This window comes from Pan paniscus, chromosome 13, assembly GCF_029289425.2.
Source record: "Pan paniscus chromosome 13, NHGRI_mPanPan1-v2.0_pri, whole genome shotgun sequence".
NCBI lineage: Eukaryota > Metazoa > Chordata > Mammalia > Primates > Hominidae > Pan > Pan paniscus.
This window is the reverse complement of record NC_073262.2, coordinates 77,816,172-77,838,335: the sequence shown is the minus strand read 5'-3', so window position 1 is coordinate 77,838,335 and position 22,164 is coordinate 77,816,172. Positions and strand designations below refer to the sequence as shown.

The following is a 22,164-nucleotide window of genomic DNA, read 5'->3' as shown; positions in this document are numbered from 1 at the left end:
CCAGGCTGATCTTGAACTCCTTACCTCAGGTGACCCCGCCACAGCCTCCCAAAGTGCTAGGACTACAGGCGTGAGCCACCGTGCCCGGCCAGTTCTTGCATATTTTTCACTGAGTTAGTGCAATATTATAAACCTTGAATAACACCATGGAACCTATACAAAGTACTAGTAGTGATGCTAGAAGCGGTCCCACGACGCGAAGTCATGACATTGCAAGAAGCTGAATGGCTTGATATGCACCATAGGTAGAAGACGTCCGCAGCTGCAGTTGTCACCATTTCAGACAGACAGTTCATCTTGTAAACAGATGGTGTAAACTTGTAAACTTAATGATATCGATATAGTACTAGAAATGTATTTTCTCTTAGGATTTTCTTAACATTTTCTTTTCTCCACCTTTATTGTAAGAATACAGTATGTAATGTATATAGAATACAAAATTTGTTTATCAACGATGTAATCAGTAAGGCTTCTGGTCAACAGTAGGCTGTTAGTAGTTAAGTTTGGAGGAAGTCAAAAGCTATATGCAAATTTTTTTATTGCATGGGAGGCTGGTGGGGGGAATCAATGCCCTGAACACCCAACCTTATTCAAGGATCAACTATATTTTAAAAAGAGTGCAAAGGTAGTATCAGTAGGATTTAATGCCTAGATCTCAGGAACCAGTTAGGAGAAGAGAGGGTGTGTGCATCTAGTAAGTGCTAGCTATACTGTTATTTAACCCTCATAACAACTGTAAACTTGGGAATAATTTCCAAGATGCAAAGGAAAATAGGCTCAGAGGTTAAACAGTTCCCAAAATTACATAGCTATTAAGTGGCAAAGTCAGGATCCAAATTCAGATCTTCCTTAAAGCCCAAGCTCTGATTTTTTTTTTTATATATGACTGTTAGCAATGACAAGGAAAAACCTGATTTGGGGAAATGATGAACTTTGTTTTTTATATAATTTTAAATACAAGAGGTATAATTTTACAGATCTGGGCTTTAAAAGAGAAGAAAGGTATGTACAGCACAGACTAGATGTGCATAAGAGAAGTGCAGAGCAGCAGTAGGGACCCAGCTCCACACAGGTAACAAATTGGTAGTGAACATCATTCACCTAGTTTTGTGACTCTCCAGCAATGTTGGGAAGCTTGCTAATACAAACTGATGTAAAGAGCAGTGAGGGTTATCAGGGTTGTGCACTGGGAAGAAGAGATGATAGAAGGTCAAAGTGGCTCTAGGCAGACAGCAAACAAGCGCACTGTTCAACAAAATGACCTATGCATTTCAAACTGGGTAAGGAACAAGGGAAGACACAATAAAGGTGATAAATTGAAATAACAGAGGGGTCAAGAGCTCAGAGGTTTCACTAATGTTGAAAAGCCGTTTCAATAAGAACCAAAAAATACACAAGAAATTTAAAGAATTTCAGAGTTCAAGATCTTGGAAATAAGGTAGGCTCGAGGAATGATCAAAATTTGAGGTCAAGTTGCTGAGTGATTGAAGTTGGGTAGAAATAAATGTAAATGCTGTTAATTTTAAGGCAGGATTGTAGATAAATGGGAAATAACATTTGAGAACCAAATAAACTACTTGTGCTTCTGCTGTAAATTTTAAGTTCTGTTAGACAAATTTAGTGAATATGGTTTGGTTTGGGTGTTGGGTGCTTGCAAGAGGAAAAAATTGTATTGTTATGGTCCTACGTGCAAAGCCTTTTAAAATATTTTGTGATTTCTACATAGGAAATTATAAATGAGTTGTTGATTCCTCTACATGCTGAGCATATCAACGTAGTTATTTCATAGTATAATTCTACTGACAATGTTATGGACTTAACACCCAAATACATGGTCCATCAGTTACTTGCCCAATTCTTTATTAAGGGCAAAAAAATATTATTTCCCTAAAAACTGGTTCAGGTTCCTGGCAAGAATTTGCACTTCTTTCTCCTGAATTGACAAAAGTAATGTGTCTCCTCTGAGACATTTAGTGACTTCGATCTTCTTTCTCAAGGGAGCTTAAATATTGGAGAGAGGAAGTAAAGAGAGTACCTAAGACCAATAGAGACTCATAAATCCAAGAGCTTTTGGTTGTTCCTCCCATTAGCATGAGCTAGCATCCTACAACTTATTATGGCAGAGACTCCTGAGGACCCATGTTTGTTGTCAGTGGCGCTTCAACAACAGCTTTTAGTCAGCACTTCCCAGCCATGGAGACTCCAGGATCTCCTCTTATAATTGCATCCCAGGCTTTGCTTCCTCAAATAGCTACACAGGTTGGCTGAGTCTCTCGGCTGCCAGACATCGCAGTATTTTTCCCTCAAGAGTTGTATCTTAAGGACAACTCACAGAATTCTCCGACCGCTCTAGTGCTATCTAAAGTGTCTGTTACTTTCAAGTTCTCTAAAGTTGTATTTAAAAAGCAAGTTCTAATATTGTATGTTATTACACCCCTGCTCTATTTTCTCCATAGTACTTACCACAATTTAAATTATCTTGTTTATATATGTAGCATGTCTCCCCCTGCCCCTGCACCCAACCACAAGAGTCTCCTGAAAAATCTTTGTCTTATTTATAGTTGTCACCTCAGAGCCAGAAACAGTGCCTGGAATGTTCATGCTCAATTAATATAGATGCTTTATGAGTAAAGAGAGCATTTATGAGTAAAGGTTGATGCTTGACCTCATTGGCCATAGTTGACCTATGAGGCTGTATCCAAGGTAAGAAGGTAACTGAAACGAGCAGGATGTTAGTCTAAGGACCCAGGAGGATCCATATGGTGACCGACCTCCCTTGATTTCTAGGATACAGATCACATGGCTTTGGTGTTACGTGGGCCTCAGGTTGACAAATAGACTAGTTATGGGAAGCTATGAAAGGTAGGAGTGATCCTATTTTTATTAATAATATTGTATAAAAAGAATATAATGATGGCAATCCCTCTTTCTGGTGAGTCAGATGAGAGAGAGGTGGCATTAGCATCAAGAATGAAAACAAGGCCCTTAAATTCCATTCTCCCTCTCTCTGGGCTGGTTTTGTTGAAGCTAGTATAAGCTAACTGGTATGATGTGAAGATAAACATAGCCCTTTTTCCCCATAATGCCACACCCCATTAATTATAAATTCTTTTGGGAAACCCAAGATTTGGGTTGGAGGGTAGACATCCCTGCACTTAAAATTTCCATGATGAGGACAAGTGCTGAGAGGTAACTTTAACATAGGCCATTTCAGCAATGTGCAGGAAGACCCTGAGCTGGCAGAGAGAGGAAAAGATCTGCCATGAGATAGAAGCTACCAAAATGTCTGTACAACGTCTAGGGCCACATTATCCTATTTCATTTCTCAGATATCAGTGGGGTAATCATGTCCTGCGTCTCCCACCCCTTTCACATCTCACACACACACACACACACACACACACACACACCACACACACCCCTACCTTGATCCCACTGATAAAATCCCAGCTAATCCACTGTACTGGGCTGCATCCTGAGAATATCATGAAAATGTAGAGGCTCTTTCCCTAAGCCTAGGATTAGTTGTACCAAGTAGACATAAGGGGTGCCCTGTAGTCTTCTATGTTTTGGTTAGCTGCAGACAAACAGAAACTATGTTCTGAAAATTAATTATTAGAGAGAGAAGGAGAGGAAGTTGAAAGGGAAGATGGAGAGAGAGATGGTTTGGCTGTGTCCCCACCCCAAATCTCATCTTGAAGTGTAGTTCCCATAATCCCCACATGTCATGGGAGGGACCAGGTGGAGATAATTGAATGATTGGGGTGGTTTCCCCATCCTGTTCTCATGATAGTGAGTTAGTTCTGAGATCTGATGGTTTTATAATGGGCTTCTCCTTTTGCTGGGCACTCATTCATGTGAAGAAGAAGGACATGTTTGCTTCCCCTTCCGCCATGATTGTGAGTTTCCTGAAGCCTCCCCAGCCATGCTGAACTGTGAATCAATTAAACCTCTTTCCTTTATAAATTACCCAGTCTCGGGTATATCTTTATTAGCAGCGTGAGAACAGATATATATATATATACACACACACACACACACACACATATATACACATATATATACACACATATACATACATACATACATACATACACACACACACACACACGTTTTAGAATTTTTGTGAGTAGTTTTAACAGATTATGGATTAACAGCCCTATCATACTAAGGTGGAAATACCACATTGTGTGGCATCTGGAAGATTTTGAGGGCACTTAGAGACCATCATTGTTTCTTGTGATATTTACTTATTAACATTTTCATGACAGAAATGCATTTTCTTCAAATAGCCTCATTTTGTATCTAAGGAATATTAGTTTTATTTAGCAGTCATGCTGGGTTCTTAAAGGAGATTCACTAGACCCTCACTAATTCTCTTAGAACTAAGTTGGGTAGATGTATCATGGAACAAGACAGGCAAAGAAGAGGTCTACAAGAAGTTTCCTGCGTTTGTAAAGAGAAGACTGTAAAGAATTTTAGGACTCTTGGGGATATTGAGGAATGCAAAAGTGAGAATAAAGATGGAAAAGGGTGGCATTTTATGAGGATATGAATAAGTAGTGAGACAAGTTCATGGACTCAGACCTGAATATGGTAACTACATTCATTTTGACAATGCTGAATGTTTTCCCCACTTGTAGAAAAACTATAGTAAACAAACTGCTGTGGAACTAGAAATATGTGGATAAAGTGAGACCCTTTGTTAAATGCCGGGCTGCCAAAATGCATATATAACAGATTGGCATAGTTTCCACCTGTTTCCTGCCCCCTATCTTATTTTTTTTTCTCACTTTAGGTATACCCTCTCTTTAGAAAATTAGCTAAAACTGAATTATCAAAACAGATCAGAGTACTGTTCATATCACTAAACAGTTCTTCTCTTGTCTAAAAAGAACTGAAAGACTTTCTTTAAAATAATGTGTTTCTCGAATGCATCATGTAGATAACTGCTTGATAACAGACTGGAGAAGTAGCAATGAGAAATTTAAAACCAAAGCTACTGCCCAATTGAATCAACACTGGAAAAAATTTCAAATTTTAATACACGTGAATGGAAAAACAATTTTTTAAAAAAAATCTATTCTAATTGACCCAAACTTCTTTTGAAATGTCGTAACATTTGTAGTTCTTTTTCTCACATTAGTTGTTTTGGGAGATGGAGAGAGAAGCATCTATTTAATCAATGTGTTCTAGACCTAACAATTGTGATGTCAATCAAACATTTTGTCCACCATTTCCATCATGAGTAATCTGAACTGTGAGGTTTTGCTGACATAATTAGTGTTACACTGCAATGGCACTACTACATTACTGTTACTATATGGGGACAGTACTTTCATTTTAAGTAGGAAAGTGTTAATAATTTGGCTTAATGTTTCTTAACTAAAATTAGTTTTAAAAGAGGACTGAGTTGGCTTATACACATGTATGCGGTCCAGAGACCTACCTGTTAAAATGTCAATGCCATTACAATTTCACTTTTATGCCAGCTATCATTCTTGAACTTCAGGCTCATTAACTCTCATACTATCCCCCAAAACCTTTCAACAATTTTGAGAGTGTATTTTATGTTAATATATAAACTAGTTCATAATTTTGTTCCAGACTAGAAATCAGTATTTAATAAATGGAAAAAATAAGACACTGAAAATCTTTTATTGAATAATGTAAATTTTCACAGAGGCCTCTGATCATACTTTTCAACTGGTGCCTATTTATTGAATAACCAACATCCTTACAGTTAATATTAAAATCTTTAAGTTGTGTGGGGTTTTTTGGAGGGGAGGGATGGGCAATTACCAGCAAACTCCGCCTCCCCCAAACCTCACCTAACCCGAAGCTCCCCGCCTCAGGCTCCCGGGGAGCCAACGGGTGGGCTGAGGAACGCAGCCTACTTTTACCCACCTCCCTACCTAGTGCTGGGAAGTGACGGAAACGGAGACACCCGGCTCCTGGGGCTGGGCTCGGAGGACCCATCTTGCTTTCCCTCTAGCAGCCTTTCCGGAGCTCACCTTTCCTCCCCTCACACCGCCAAAGCCCTGCCTAGCCCTCCACCGCCGCCTGCACCCGCGCCCTCCTCCAGCCGACAGCCAATCACAGTCTTCCACAGCTCCAGGTTTACAGAAGTAACGCTCCTTGGGCCCTCTGGTCCCGCCCCCTCCAGAACTGCTTCCCGCCCTTCGGGCTCCTTGTCCAATCATGAGCGCCCGAGTGCTCTTTGGTGCCCGTCCCCCCTACCCGCCCTGCCGAAGACCCGCCTTCTTCTCCTTAAGCCTGACGGAATCACCTGACTCGGAGGCGCTCCCTCAGAAGGAAGGCAAGAAGGGGCGTGTGGGTGAAGGGGAGGGGCGCCAGAAGGAAGGTGGGGATGCCGGGAGCGGGGCGGGCGGGCGGGGGTTGTCAGTCCGATCTCGCGAGAGAGGACGGAAGCCTGTGGGAGCCCGTGGCCTTTAAAGTGCCGTTCAGGCTTTTCCTCCAGGGGTGCTTTGTAAACACGGCTGTGCTCAGGGTTCGCGGGTGACCGAAAGGATCATGAACTAGTGACCTGGAAAGGTGAGTAACGATGGGCAGAGGTCAGCAGGGCTGGAGACTGTAGGGATACGGAGAAAGAAGGCGCTAACATGGCGACGTCGCTCAGCACAGTCCCCACCCCCCGTTTCCCATCACCTCGGGTGCTCCTGACGTGCTCCTTAGCCCTTGGGGCGATTGTGGCTGTGCTGCCACCTCGGCGGCCCGCGCGGTGTGGGCTTTGGGAACCTGACTGGCTGGGCCGGACCGTTAGGTAACCAGCGTTCGTTGTTCCGGCCCCTCCCTCTCGCGCGCTTTCCTAAGGCAGAGGAAAAAGGAATAACGGCTCCCTCTTAGACCCCTCCCTCCGAATTATCTTCACCCTACTTGGGTCAGTTCAGAGGTCCTCGGGGCGCGCGTCGAGTCAGCCGTGTGCGCAGGGAGACCTCTCCCACCCACAGTCCTTGGGTTGGGCGGGGAGAGGGCCCACTCTGGTCTCCCCACCCAGTATTCAAGCGATTGAGGACCGTGTATTGGTGATGGTGGCGGGGAGGAGGATCGGGAGGCGCGGCTGAAAATAGAATCAGGGTCCCTGGCTGCGGTGCAGCTTGAAGGAAAGAATGGTGTGGAGAACCTAGGAGCTGGAAGTCTCGGCCTTTTCCGTCCTTTCCGCCACCCTCACAATCCCGCTACCCCCAGCTTTTTCCCGGTGGGGCGGGGCTTAGGTGTGGGTGCAGACTGATTCTGGTATTTTCCCTTATTTTTTTTTTTTAAATCTCTGGGTGGACAGCAGAGCGTATGTAAAGAAATAATTTGCTTTTCATCAATGCCCTAGGGACCAGGGCCGAAAGGGAGTGTGTGTACGTGTTTTCTATGTTCGCTCGTTTAACCGAACCTAGGAGGAAAAAGAGAGGAGGAGCTGGGAACTATTTTTGTGCCCCTAGGTAGTATAAAATTGGCTTTCTTTAATGGAGAGTCTTAAAACTGGTGAGGCCAAGAGCAAAACTACTGTGAATATCATGGAGTAAAAGAGATTACTCCTGATGGACCTTAGGCATCAGAAATTTTAGTGAAAGAAATGTTTCTCTTAAAATTCAACACCTATTTTAAATAGTGATGTAAAGCATTTCTTTACATGTACCTTCAGGTTTTCTAATGCTTTCCTGGCTATTATTTAACTGGTACTAAGGGATTGACTAATCCCTAAATTATAATGTGAAAGTTTAAATTTCTTAGAGGTTTTAAATTATGGAGACGGTCACAATGCATGCATTTAAGATATACATTTAAAATCAGAACAAAAACTGACTTCCTTTGAGCACACTTTTTGTCCTATTTGAAGAAACATGACCACTGGCGTTATCATTGTAACAGCCGTTCTAATCTTTAAATAGCCATATAGCTTTGGTCTCTTGAATCAAAATTATGAAGGTAAAGCTTTATTTATAAAAGCTTGTTAAAAAGTCAAACCTACAGGTTTAAGTGTCTTAAAGTACAAACACAGAAGCAGTTTTATCATGTATTAATTTTTTTTCCCTTACTTGAGGAATCCACCGTAAAAACTTTGTTTCAAAAATGTTAGGAACATCCTTGTAAAATATGTTTTAAATATACAGATTCCCCTCTGCAGATTAAGAAAGTTCATGGATCTTTAAGGCCATCAGTAGTTGTGTAATAGTTAAGAATCCTCGTCTTTGTAAAATAATTTCTAGGAATCTTCCAAATTTACCATGATGTGTAAAAGAGTTTCTGAGAATCTTCCAAATTTACCATGATGTGTATGTTGCCTTCCTAAGACGTTTAATCTTGCTTTGAGAGAATGCTACTGCCATTAAGTTTTAAGAACTGATTTAAAATGTAATACCGTGGAAATTTAGAACTTAGTTGTTATGTATTTTAATTGTCAGGAAGGAGCTTTCAGGGACTTTTTTTTGTATGTGTAGTGTACATAATACCTTCTATAGCTCCGGGTGCATTTCCTGAAAATCCTTTTTAAAATATCTTATCCGAATGTTTATTTCGTATTTGGGGCACTGTGTTTTTATTAGTTAAATATGTAACCCAGGAATTCCTGCACTTTTTTCTTTGGCGTTTTTTGTTTTTAAGCTAAGATAATAATAGAGGCTGGGCGTGCGCGGTGGCTCATGCCTGTAATGCCAGCACTTCGTGAGGCCGAGTGGGGCGGATCATGAGGTGAGGAGATCGAGACCATCCTAGCTAACACGGTGAAACCCCGTCTCTACTAAAAATACCAAAAATTAGCTGGGTGTGTTGGCGCCTGTAGTCCCAGCTACTCGAGAGGCTGAGGCGGAGAATCTGTTGAACCTGGGAGGCGGAGGTTGCAGTGAGCCGAAATGGCGCCACTGCACTCCAACCTGGGCGACACAGCGAGACTCCGTCTCAAATAAATAAATTAGTAGAAATGGTTGTCAGCATTTTAACAAATAGTGGGGTTGGGGTGGTCTTTATTGGTATTCAGGATCTGAAAGCTCTATGAGTATGGTTGAAAAATATGCCATACATCAAACATCTATCTGTAAGTAGCATTAACTCTTCAAAAAATAATGTACATTTTTTCTACCCAAATTTTTGTATTTTGGAAAACTTGGGTTTTAATGATACATACGTTCTTGTCTGGTAAATTGTTAGATCATGTTAGATCAGGTAAACAATCTCACCAATGTGTGCTTTTTCTACTAATTTTGTCTAAAGGCTTTTCCTTCCAATATGAAATATGCCTATAAGTAGGCATTTCTTTCTCTTTTTTATTCTTACTAAAATGTCGTTGGAGAATATAAAGTAGTTGAAGTCTCCCTTATGAAAACCAGATTTTCATCAGAACCTCTCGTTAAAAATTCAGTGAATAGCAATAATCAATATTCAACTGACTTTTATAAAAGTCAATGCATATAGCACCTGTTGGGTTATTTTGTATAATTAAAATGTACCCTAAAAAAATCCCACCTTAGCCAGGTGTGGTAGCTCACGCCTGTAATCCCAGCACTTTGGGAGGCTGAGGCAGGTGGATCAGCTGAGGTCAGGAGTTCAAGACCAGCCTGGCCAACATGGTGAAACCACGTTGGTAGGCGCCTGCAATCCCAGCTACTGGGGAGGCTGAGGCAGGAGAATCGCTAGAACCTAGGTGCAGGAGGCTGCAGTGAGAGCCGATTGTGCCACTGCACTCTAGCCTGGGCAACAGAATGAGACTGCATCTCAAAACAAAACAAAAACCAAAAAATTCACTTGGTATTGTTATAATCTGGAGTTTAATTTAGTATTTCTGTGTTTATCTTATACTCACACCTGTTCCTCAAGGCTAAGAACTTGTCTAAAATGCTGCATGTTCTCTTTATGTAAGTTTTAATGTTGAAGTAGTAGGATAGTATTCACCTATTTCTATTTGAAGGAAAACCCCAGAGAACATTTTATTTCCTTTGTTTCTCAAGGTTAAAAGGTTATATAGTAAGGTATAAGATAGTTTCATAGAAAATCAAGGAAATTTGTGGATCTTTAAGGCCATCAGTAATTGTATTTTATCTTATTTTATTTTTGAGACAGAGTCTCCCTCTGGCTTCCACGCTGGAGTGCAGTGGTGCAGTCTTGGCTCACTGCAATCTCCACCTCCCGGATTCAAGCGGTTCTCCTGTCTGAGCCTCCCGAATAACTAGGATTACAGGGGTGCACCATCATTCCCTGCTGATTTTTGTATTTTTAGTAGAGATGGGGTTTCACCATGTTGGCCAGGCTGATCTCGACTTCCTGGCCTCGAGTGATCCACCCGCCTTGGCCTCTCAAAGTGTTGGGATTACAGGCGTGAGCCACTACACTAGGCCTATTTTTACACATTATTTTATAATATAAATATATTTAATGTTACATATTATATAAATATAAATAAATATGTATTCATTATATGTGTCTTTTCAATTTGTTGAGACTTTTTGACAACCTTGAAACTGGTGTATTCATTTTCACTTTTAAGGCATTACAGGCATGAGCCACTGCACCTGGGCCTATTTTTACACATTGTATTACAGGTGTATTTAATGTTACATATTATATAATTATAAATAAATATGAATTCATTATATATATCTTTTCAATTTATTCTTGTTGGCAACCTTGAAACTAGTGTATTCATTTTCACTTTTCTTTTTTTTTTTTTTTTGAGACGGAGTTGCTATGTCACCCAGGCTGGAGTGCAGTGCTGCTCTCAGCTCATTGTAACCTCTGCCTCCCAGGTTCAAGTGATTCTCCTGCCTCAGCCTCCTGAGTAGCTGGGATTACAGGTGCCCGCCACCACACCTGGCTAATTTTTGTATTTTTAATAGAAACGGGGTTTCACCATGTTGACCAGGCTGGTCTCGAACCTGCCTCGGCCTCCCAAAGTGTTGGAATTACAGGCATGAGCCACCACACCCAGCATCATTTTCATTTTTTAAGTATGTTTATTGATTTTTTTTCCTTGGCATTTGGACATTGACAGTAAAGAAGAGATGTAAACAATGTTTTGGGGGCTTTGCCTATTCACCCATATTTGCATTCTGTATCTTAACAAAGATAGTGGTTCTCAGCCACTTTTTTGCCTTTCTACCCAAGGAATACAAAATACTTCCAACAGTAGTAGTGGCTTATTACCACAGAGATTCTCAACAAGATTGGTAGGGAAAGACAGGGAGAAATAATTGTAATTGGCAAAATACCATATGGACTTTGGTTATTTTTGTAATATATAGTATTTTTATCTATAATATTGACCATAAATTTATAAATGTATTCCCTAAATATTCTTTAGTTTGCTAGCAGAACCGAAACCTTTGTCATTCTAATTTTTTTAGCTTTGCTCCAATGTTATAGCTTTGGTTTTTCTAATTTTACTGTTTGGGCTAGTATGTTTGCTTTTATTTATTTATTTATTTATTTATTTTTTGAGACAGAGTCTCGCTCTGTTGCCCAGGCTGGAGTGCAGTGGCACGATCTTGGCTCACTGCAAGCTCCGCCTCCCAGGTTCATGCCATTCTCCTGCCTCAGCCTCCCAAGTAGCTGGGACTACAGGCACCCACCGCCACGCCCGGCAAATTTTTAAATATTTTTAGTAGAGACGGGGTTTCACCGTGTTAGCTAGGATGGTCTCGATCTTCTGACCTTGTGATCCGCCCACCTCAGCCTCCCAAAGTGCTGGGATTACAGGCATGAGCCACTGCACCCAGCCTGCTTTTATTTATGAAACGTGTCAGAACAATTTTTTTATATATCAACTTGTTTTGCCATACTAACAAATAATTGTGTTCATTATTTTTGTTTTCTTCTAGTTTGTGCATATATATTGCAGTTTTTACAGAATTATATCAAATAAGTTTTATTTTACTTTTATAGCATTGTATTTTTCCATGTTGTATAACCTTTATGATATTTGATTGTTACTTGATAGTTGAAAAATAAGTATTAAATTTGTTCTAAATGCCTGACAGGAAAATAATAGTTTTCAGTTTATGCCTATTTTGACATTGAATTGAACATCTCTGTGCATTTTTTCTTTTATGAATTGTTTCTATAGGATACTAATCTCAAATGAATTAATAGTCAAAGGATATAAATGTTTCTACAGTTGCCAGATTTTTGCCTCCCCAAAGACTTGAGCAAGTTTACACTGTCAGCAGAGCATGAATGCGTTAGCTTTGCCATACTTTTGTGAACTTTGGAGTTATGATTAATGAAGCGTGATTACCTAATTGGGAATTATTTCTGGGAATAAGTTGTATTATTTAGCAGTTTTAAAATTATTTAGTTGGCCATATCATACTATAGTTATTTATCTACCAGTGATCTATGTGATGTGACAAATATTGTGTATTTCATATTTTCTGACATTTTACTGTCTTTGTTTCTTTTAAAGTTTACCAAAACTTTTGACAGACTGGTAACAATAATTCTTAGATTTCATGCAGTTTTATGTGGTTTGTACACTGAGTATTTTAATGCTAGTTTAAGAGTTAATTTCTGGGCCGGGCGTGGTGGCTCATGCCTGTAATCCCACCATTTTGGGAGGCCTAGGCGGGTGGATCACCTGAGGTCAGGAGTTCGAGACCAACCTGGCCAATGTGAGAAAACACCATCTCTACTAAAAATACAAAAATTAGCTGGGCATGATGGCGGGTGCCTGTAATCTCAGCTACTCGGGAGACTGAGGCAGGAGAATTGCTCGAACCTGGGAGGCAGAGGTTGCAGTGAGCCAAGATCACGCCAGTGCACTCTAGCCTGGGCAACAGAGCGAGACGGTGTCTCAAAAAAAAAAAAAAAAGAGTTACTTTCTGAACTATACATTTCGTAGTTCTGTCTTATGAAGGTGTCATTATGATTTATTAAGATTTATAATGACAAATTCATTTCCATGTAGGAAACACTTGGAATAAAGAAAGTGTATATGAGTATATGATAGCCAAATTGACTGAGTTTTGTCTCTGGCACATAGTTAAGTGTGTAATCAATATTTTAGGATAGTTATTAAAAGCCACATTGTCAGGGGTCTACCACTTACTGTGTTATCTTGAGTAAATTATATAACCTCTCTGCCTCAATTTCCTTCTCTTTAAGGAGAATAATTTAACTCATAGTCTTGCTGTGAGCATTCATGTAATATATATACAATACTTAATACAGTGTCAAGAACTTAATGAGTACTCAGTATATGTTGTGGGAATTATTATTGAAGTTCATTCAGAAATAATCTAGCCTAGCCCTCCAGGCATGCTTGTGCTGTAGCTTGAAAGCAGTACAGCAACCATCTGCTTGGTAGCTTTGGCAACAAAGTTGTTTTTCCCTAAGAATTTATAATTTGTGGAGGAACATGCCACCTTAGAATTTTCATAAATTCATTTGAGAGAATGTCTCATTTTTTTTCCATATGTACCCCTTCTCAGACATTTTCTGTATCAAATTCCTTCAGTATAGCATATCCTTATTTTAAGATGATAAAATTATGATACTGTGATTTTCATAAAATCCAATTATCTTTGTATTTTTGAGACAAAGTCTTACTCTGTCATACAGGTTGGAGTGCAGTGATGCGACTAAGTCTCACTGCGGCTTCCACCTCTGGGGCTCGAGAGATCTTCCCACCTAAGCCTCCCAAATAGCTGGGACCACACTCACATGCCACCACACTCAGCTAGTTTTTAAATTTTTGTAGAGATGGGGTCTTGCCGTTGCCCAGGCTGGTCTCAAACTCCCAGGCTCAAGCGATCCTCCCACCTCAGTATCACAAAGTGCTGGGATTACAGGCTGCTCCCCACCCCAACTATTCTTTTCTTCTACTCCACCAATCCCATTATAAACATTCTAGGGAAACCTTTCATTTCTCCTTCCCCATAGTGGAATTGAGATTATGATTAAAATACCACAGTTCTAAAGTTGTTTTGAAGTCTCTGCTAATTATACAATTATAACTACACTATCAATTTTTGGCCACAAAGTTGAGAATCAGTGAAATATTTTATCATTTGTTAGGTAGGTTTTAATGATTGTTGATATATGGATTTTGGGTCGAGGGATATTTTTTGTAGTAATACACTTTACTTACTTGAATTTTGACATACTTTGAAAACGAAAGAAAGAGGTGAGCTTATCATTGTTTTAATGGGCATAGTACATAATCCATAGTCTTACTTTATTTCATTTTTAGAGACAGGGTCTCTATCACCCAGGCTGGAGTGTGGTGGTGCAGTCGTAGTTCACTGCTGCCTCAAACACCTGGGCTTCAGCGATCCTCCCACCTCAGCCTCCCGAGTAGCTGGGACTACAGGCATGTGCTACTATACCCAGCTAATTTTTTAATTTTTTGTAGAGATGGAGTCTCACTATGTTACCCAGGTTGGTCTTGAATTCTTGGCCTCAAGTAATCCTCCCATCTCAGCTTCACAAAGTGCTGGGGTTACAGGCGTGAGCCACCACACCAAGCCTGTAGTGTATTTTATTTGTGCCCTCTTCATAATGAGAAATTTTTATTGATGTATTTTTAATAATGGTGATGACTATGAATTACTGTAATTCTTGGAGAACTGAATTTCTATTTCTATTTTCTTTTTGCTTTTACAAAAAATAAGTTTCTCAGGAGAAAAAAAGCAATGAAAGGTATTTTATCACCTACCTTGGGCAAAAATAATGCTATGGACCTTAGACCACATAATTCTGTTACCAAATCTAAAGTGATGTTATTAGCACAACTTGTGCTACTGTTGTTTATATTCATAATTATTACTCTGTAAATTTTTTGTATTTATGTATCTTATTCTATTATAATTTTAAACTATAAAACTACTTGCTTTCTTTACATTGCCTAGGAATAATCAAGACTCACTTAAAAAATGTTTAATTTAAAAATTGGACTACTGATATTTTAATTGAATATTTTTGAGATATTGAACTGATTAAACTATTCACATACTCATAATACAGTCTGGAGAAGTTTGTGATACTTTTTACGTGTACCATCAACTTTGAGAAATTTCATCAAAATTTTAGTATACTCTTGGGAATTGTGTGAAGGACCTCTCTCATGTCTGCTGTGAGTGGGGGAAAAAATACTGCTGCTTTCCTTGTTAACATTGGGCTTAATATTTTTCTCTCAGCTGATGAATTTGAGTTACCTAAATTGATGAACTAAACATTATATATCAAATAAACTTACAGATAGCGTCAGAATCATGGGTTAAAGATTAATATAAAACTTCTTTTTTTTTGAGACGGAGTCTTGCTCTGTCGCGCAGGCTGGAGTACAGTGGTAGGATCTCAGCTCACTGAACCCTCCACCTCCCAGGCTCAAGCAGTTCTCATGCCTCAGCCTTTTGAGCAGCTGGGACTATAGTCTCCGCCATCACGCCCAGCTGATTTTTTTGTATTTTTAGTAGAGACGGGGTTTCTCCATGATGACCAGGCTGGTCTTGAACTCCTGACCTCAAGCAGTCTGCCTACCTTGGCCTCCCAAAGTGCTGGGATTACAGGGTTGAGCTATCATGCCTGGCCAAAACTCTTATGTCTAAAAGTCAAACTGAGTATGTAGTTCAGTTTCTGGCCTTAAAAATAAAGAAGATAGTAAGATTAGGTATTTATTAGGCATTAGAAAAATGTACATTTAAAGTCAAAGTAAAATGCAGTAAAATTTATGAACTTAATAAATACTATTTTAGTGTCATGCACTATTCTGTGTATTTTACGTATGTTACTTTTATATATTTTGATAGCCCTGAAATGTATTTTTTTTTTTTTACTGTAGAGGATCATAGTGTAATCATACAATTTAAAATTTTCCTGGCCAGGGGCAGTGGCTCACACCTACAATCCCAGCACTTTGGGAGGCTAATACAGGAGGATCATTGCCTTGATTAATGGAGGCTTTAAGTCACTCTTATTTTAAATTATCCATTTAAAATATCCACTTGGGTTCCTGTAGAGATGACCTCAGTTTCCAGTGTTCCCCCCAGACGTTTGCTTCTTGCCGTAGGATCAGGAAGCTTTAAGGCACTCTTATTTTAAATTATCCATTTAAAATATCCATTTTAAGTTATCCATTTTAAAATTATCCCTGAATAATTTACAATAAGAGTTTGAGCTCAAGGAATTCAAGGCCAGCCTGGGCAACATCGTGAGACCGGTCACTCCAAAAAAAATTTAGCTGGGTGTGGTGGCATGTGTACCTGTGGTTCCGCCTACTGAGGAGGTTGAGGTGGGAGGATCACTTGAGCCCAGGAGATCCAGGTTGCAGTGAGCCATGGTTGGGCCACTGTACTTACAGAGCAAGACCCTGTCTCAAAAAAAAAAAAAAAAATCCTGAATTCAAAATACTTTAGTCTTGAGAGGCAAGTGAAGTCCTACTAGGTCGTGGCTGCAGGTTTTCAAACTCCTTGATTTAGGTTTGTTATTATGACCACTTTGCTATTCCCAAGGTGATCTCTAGGATCATTTCAGGAATGTATGAAGATAGTCATGAATGTACTGAGTGTTCGTATCCTGCTTCAGTTCACCTTGGCTGTGCCTACATGATGACAAATATTGGTGTTTTTTTTTTTTTTGAGACAGAGTCTCACTCTGTCACCCAGCCTGGAGTGCAGTAGCGCGATCTCGGCTCACTGCAACCTCTGCCTCCCGGGTTCAAGCAGTTCTCTGCGTTAGCCTTCTGAGTAGCTGGGATTACAGGCGCCTGCCACTACGCTCAGCTAATTTTTGTATTTTTAGTAGAGAAAGGGTTTCACCATCTTGGCCAGGCTGGTCTTAAACTCCTGATCTTGTGATCCACCCACCTTGGCCTCCCAAAGTGCTGGGATTACAGGCATGAGCCACCGTGCCCAGCCCATGATAACAGATGTTTGACAGGGAATAAAGTCGTGTCTAGTGTCATTGTGCTAGCGTGCCCCTCCCCCTTCAGTGTTGGCCCCAAATCTTCCCTTTATTTTTTTATGTTTGTGGGAAAGGGGCCACATCAGCAGCAATCATCAACCAATCAATAGGATCTACTTAGTGGTGAACATATTGGCTGTTTAATTGGTAAGAGTCGCTGGCCTGACCACACCACAGCATGGCCACTTGGGTTCCTGTAGAGATGGCCTCAGTTTCCAATGTTCCTCCCAGACGTTTGCTTCTTGCCCAGTCGAGAGGGGATCTCAAGACTCCTGATTGGTCATTGTGAGCTCTCACCCTGCCTGGCTGTGTAGATAGACTGCATAGATACATGAAGTGGGGATGGGGGCCAAGGTCCTATTACTGCTGTTTGGAAATAACTTGCCTCTTACAGATCCAGCCTTATTGTTTTTCTGACATCCTAGTAATGGCAGATCCTGCACAAAGTGGATTTCAGAGTTAATACTGTGAGGAGACAAAATAATGAGAATAGTTTTACCAAAGACAATGAAATATTGCATAATGTCTGCATTTTGCCATTGATTTGAGTGCATCTTTAGAAAACTGAATTTCACGAAAACCCAGGACATTGCTGGAAATTGTATGCCCTTTAGAAACTTTATGTGAATTTTTATACAAACGCTGTTTTATGAGTTATATAAAATGTTACAAAAATAGAAAAAAAATACCCTGTGTCTATAAGGTGGTGCTGCTGTTGAAGTCGTGGGGCACAAGTCCATCTTCCTGGTACCTTACAACTCTTCTTACCGTATTAATTTTCTGTTTCTGACTCATACATTACCACCTACTTAACATCTTAAAACAATAAAGATTTATTGTCTCACAGTTTTTGTAGGCCAGAAGTCCAGGCAGGCCCAACCGAGTCCTCAGCTTAGGGACTTACAAAGCCAAGATCAGTGCGTTGGCAGAGCTGCATTCCTTTTTGGAGTCTCTAGGGAAGAATCCACTTCCAAGTTAATTCAGGTGGTTGGCTGAATTCAGTAGGTCTTTCCTTTCTTTGTGTCCCTCTTTCCTTACTGGCTATGAGCCAAGGGCTGGTCTTTTCTCCCAGGAGCTGAAGTGCTTTCCATGTGGCCCCCTCCAGTAATGGCAGGTCAAATCCCTCTCATGCTTCTAACCTGTCTGACTTCTTTTTCTGGCTGAATCTCTGACTCCAGATGGAGAAAGTTCTCAGCTCTTGAGGTCTCTTGATTAGATTCCTGGATAACCCAGGAATCTATCTTATTTTTGGATCTGTAGTCCTTTTTTTTTTTTTTTTTTTTTTTTTTTTTTTTTTTTTTTTTGAGACAGAGTCTTGCTCTGTCACCCAGGCTGGAGTGTAATGGTGCAATCTCGGCCCACTGCAACCTCCGCCTCCCAGGTTAAAGCAATTTTCCTGCCTCAGCCTCCCGAGTAGCTGGGATTACAAGCACCCGCCATCACGCCTGGCTAATTTTTGTATTTTTAGTAGAGATGGGGTTTCACCATGTTGGCCAGGCTGGTCTCGAACTCCTGACCTCAGGTGATCCGCCTGCCTCGGCCTCCCAAAGTGCTGGGATTACAGGTGTGAGCCACCATGCCTAGCAAAGATCTGTGTAGTCTTTTTACATCTGCACTGTTCCTTTTGTGGTGGAAGGTAACCTATTAACAGGTTCCAGGGATTAGGGTATGGACATCTTTGGAAGGCCATTCTGCCTAATACACTCATATACTCCTGAAAAGAAACTTGATAAATTCTCTACCCTTGCACATTTTAAAGTTGATTCCTACAATTTTCATCATAGATTGAAATTGTTGAAAAAAATATAATTTCTGTTTTTTCCAGATACACCACTTTTATAAGTACCTAAATATCATAGTGATTTGATGCTGTCATTGGTTTTAAAAAACAAGCTTGAATTAATTCATTTCACAGTTGGAAGTTTTCAGCGTCCCTTTTTCTTATTATCTTTCGACTTCTCCAACATAATTTTATTTGAATCCAATGTATTTTAATGTTTTAAAATACTTTATTAATGACTCTATCATACTTGTTTGTAGCAAATATACATTTAATTTTTCAAAATTTTTTACTGATTTCTTCATTCTTGCGGAACTCCCTCTCTGGACAATGCATTTTTGTATGGTATTTCCACAATGGAAGAGGTAATCATTAAATGAAAATTGTTATTCTTTCTGTCATCACACTATACAATAAAGTATATCTGAATTCCTAAACACAAAGCAGAACACCAATTCTTAAAGCTATGCTTTGCCTTTAATAGAAATATTTGTAAGACAGGGAAAGCCAGAAGCTTGAGGGTTAATGGTGTCTTGATTAATGGAGGTTTTAAGGCACTCTTATTTTAAATTATCCATTTGTTTTGTTCCATGGAAGCTTCTACAACCTAGGGCAACTCATTCTAATAAGATTTGGGATGGGGATAGGTATGGATTTCTTGTGAAAAGTGGGAGAATGAGGGCTCTGGGAAAGTAGGCAGATCATCTTTGGGAAAGCAAACAAAGGGAAGATGAAGATACAGAAGCTGATTTTCTTAAAACTTGTCTTGCTCAAGTATCCCTTGGAAAGCCTTAGTGTGTACCTTTAGTAATACATACCCCACTTTGTCTATATCCCATACTGCCTCCTTGAAAGACTGTCCACCTCCTGCCTACCTCCTGTCCTCCCACAGGGACAGAAGCTAACTTCTCTCCACCACCCAGGATTGCCCTTGCATCTGTTACACACTTTTGAGTCCATGCCCAAGAGAGGATTAATTCCTTTCTCATACTGATGCCTACTTTTTGGGCCCTGTTTCTTGTCACAGTATTTGGCTCTTACCAGGAAATTTGCCATTAGCAGTGTTTGCACATTTCAGCAGAGATTCTACCCACAGGTTAGTGATATCCAAATATAGCCATTTGCTGCATAACAACATTTTGAGTCAGCAGACCACATATAAGATGTGGTAGCCATCATGATATAGTATAACACATTACTCACATTTGTAGTGATGTTGGTGTAAACAAACCTACTGTGCTACCAGTTGTATAAAAGTATAGCATTTGTCTTTCATTAAGACAAGGAAAAAATAGCACAATTACGTACAGTATATAATATTTGATAAACAATGATGTTACTGGTTTATGTATTTAAATATACTTTTTAATCATTATTTTGGAGTGTACTTTTACTTTTTTTTAAAAAAAAGTTTATTTTAAAACAACCTCAGGCAGGTCCTTCAGGAGGTATTCTTCAAGAAGGCGTTGTTATCATAGGTGATCACGGCTCCATGTTATTGCCCCTGAAGACCTAGTGGGACAAGATGTGGAGGTGGAAGACAGTGACACTGATGATCCTCACCCTGTGTAGGCCTAGGCTAATGTGTGTATCTGTGTGTTAGTTCTTAACAAAATAATTTTAAAGTAAAAATATATATATATATATATTTTTTTTTCTTTTTTTTCTTTTTGAGATGGAGTTTCGCTCTTCTTACCTAGGCTGGAGTGCAGTGGTGCAATCTTGGCTCACTGCAACCGCCGCCTCCCAGGTTCAAGCGATTCTCCTGCCTCAGCCTCCTGAGTAGCTGGGATTACAGGTGTGCGCCACCACGCCGGCTAATTTTGTATTTTTAGTAGAGATGAGGTCCATGTTGGTCACGCTGGTCTTGAACTCCTGACCTCAGGTGATCCGCCCACCTCGGTTTCCCAAAGTGCTGGGATTACAGGCGTGAGCCACCATGCCCGGCCTAAAAATTTTTAAGATAGAAAAAAGCTTATTAGAATAAGGATGAAAATATTTTTGTATAGCTGAACAGTGTGTTTGTGGTGGTGGCTTTTTTTTTTTTTTTTTCTTTGAGGCAGAGTCTCGCTGTGTCGCCCAGGCTGGAGTGCAATGGTGTGATCTCGACTCACTGCAACCTCTGCCTCCTGGGTTCAAGCGATTCTCCTCTGCCTCAGCCTCCCGAGTAGCTGGGACTACAGGCGTCCGCCACCATGCCCAGCTAATTTTTTGTATTTTTAGTAGAGACGGGGGTTTCACCATATTGGCCAGGCTGGTCTCGAACTCCTGACCTTGTGATCCACCCTCCTAGGCCTCCTAAAGTGCTGGGATTACGGGTGTGAGGGTGTGAGCCACAGCACCCGGCCTAAAATCTTTTGTACTGTATTTTTACTGTACTCTTTCTGTGTTTAGATACACAAATACCATTTTGTTACAAATGGTAACAGTATTCAGTACAGTAACATCCTGTACAGGTTTGTAGCCTAGGAGCAATAGGCTATATCATCAAGGTTTGTGTGAGTACAGTCTGAAGTTTGCACAATGATGTTTTGGCCTAACTTCACATTTCTCAAAGAATGTATCCCTGTTGTTAAGTGATGCATGATTATGTAAGAAAGACGTCTACAATAAGTCAGGTAGTGGGGGCAAAGCAGAGGCTCCTTACATCTGTGCCTTTCAAGTTACAAAAAAAGGATGTTATTTTTAATGTTCAAAGTCTGGGTGATTATCTTAACATTGCATGTGTTAAGACATAAGCTATACAGGACAGTTACAACTGGCTATCTTATTTCCTTTTGCTTGAAATGACAATACCAGTTTGTCTTCCAGTTTTTTAGGGTATTGTATTTAATGGAAAAAACCGCAATTACTTTTGTACCTGGTCTTTTGTGAGTAACTGCTGAAATAAGAACCCAAATATCTCTATACAAATAGGAAAACCCGAAGCCATACTTTAAAAATAAACATTTCTCTGAAAGAAACAATTTGCAGAAATTTATCTCTGTCAAGAAGATGTGGTCCTTTACATTATCCCACAGAGCCATTTGTCCTTTGAATTGCTGCTTCATTTTTGTAGTCCCTATTTTACATTTGTATGGCTGAATATACTATTTGGGTCCTTTTTCCCTTAAGGAACAGCCTGTATATAAAGCATAATTTTGTTGCCAGCTTTGAAATGAGTTTCTAGTTTCTGATACAACAGTGTTTTAAACATATTAAATATTTAAACATGTTTCAAGCAATCTTGAAAGTGTCAGGAAATCAAAGTTAAGTGCAACCCTTCTTTCCAACATTCTGCACAATAGGGAAATCTCCCAATACCTATATGACCTGGTAATGGAAGCTCAGCACTGAGAAAATGTAGAGAAAAGTGTCTTTCTCTTTGAATATTGTGCCTTTTCTTAATGCGGTTGGTAACTGAGCTTTCTGCCAGGTTCTTACTCATTCTCACCTTGACCACACCATTATTTACATAATGATTCTGAGCAGTCATTTCTGAG

The 22,164-nt window shown here is 40.0% G+C and overlaps 1 protein-coding gene across 6 annotated transcripts in view; it reads left to right on the top strand.

Moving 5' to 3' along the window:
- The first annotated feature begins 6,160 nt into the window (after positions 1 to 6,160).
- The window catches only part of ATF2 (activating transcription factor 2), a 96,307-nt gene continuing 80,303 nt past the window's right edge, over positions 6,161 to 22,164 (top strand). For 2 of the 6 annotated variants that reach the window (XM_008977985.6, XM_024927955.4), the window contains exon 1: positions 6,305 to 6,555. The gene's annotated coding sequence lies outside the window, so the exon portion shown is untranslated. Of the gene's footprint in view, positions 6,556 to 6,665; positions 6,785 to 22,164 lie in introns of those variants that run through there. The other 4 variants (XM_055108794.2, XM_055108796.2, XM_034954554.3 and 1 more) reach the window with 4 other exon arrangements.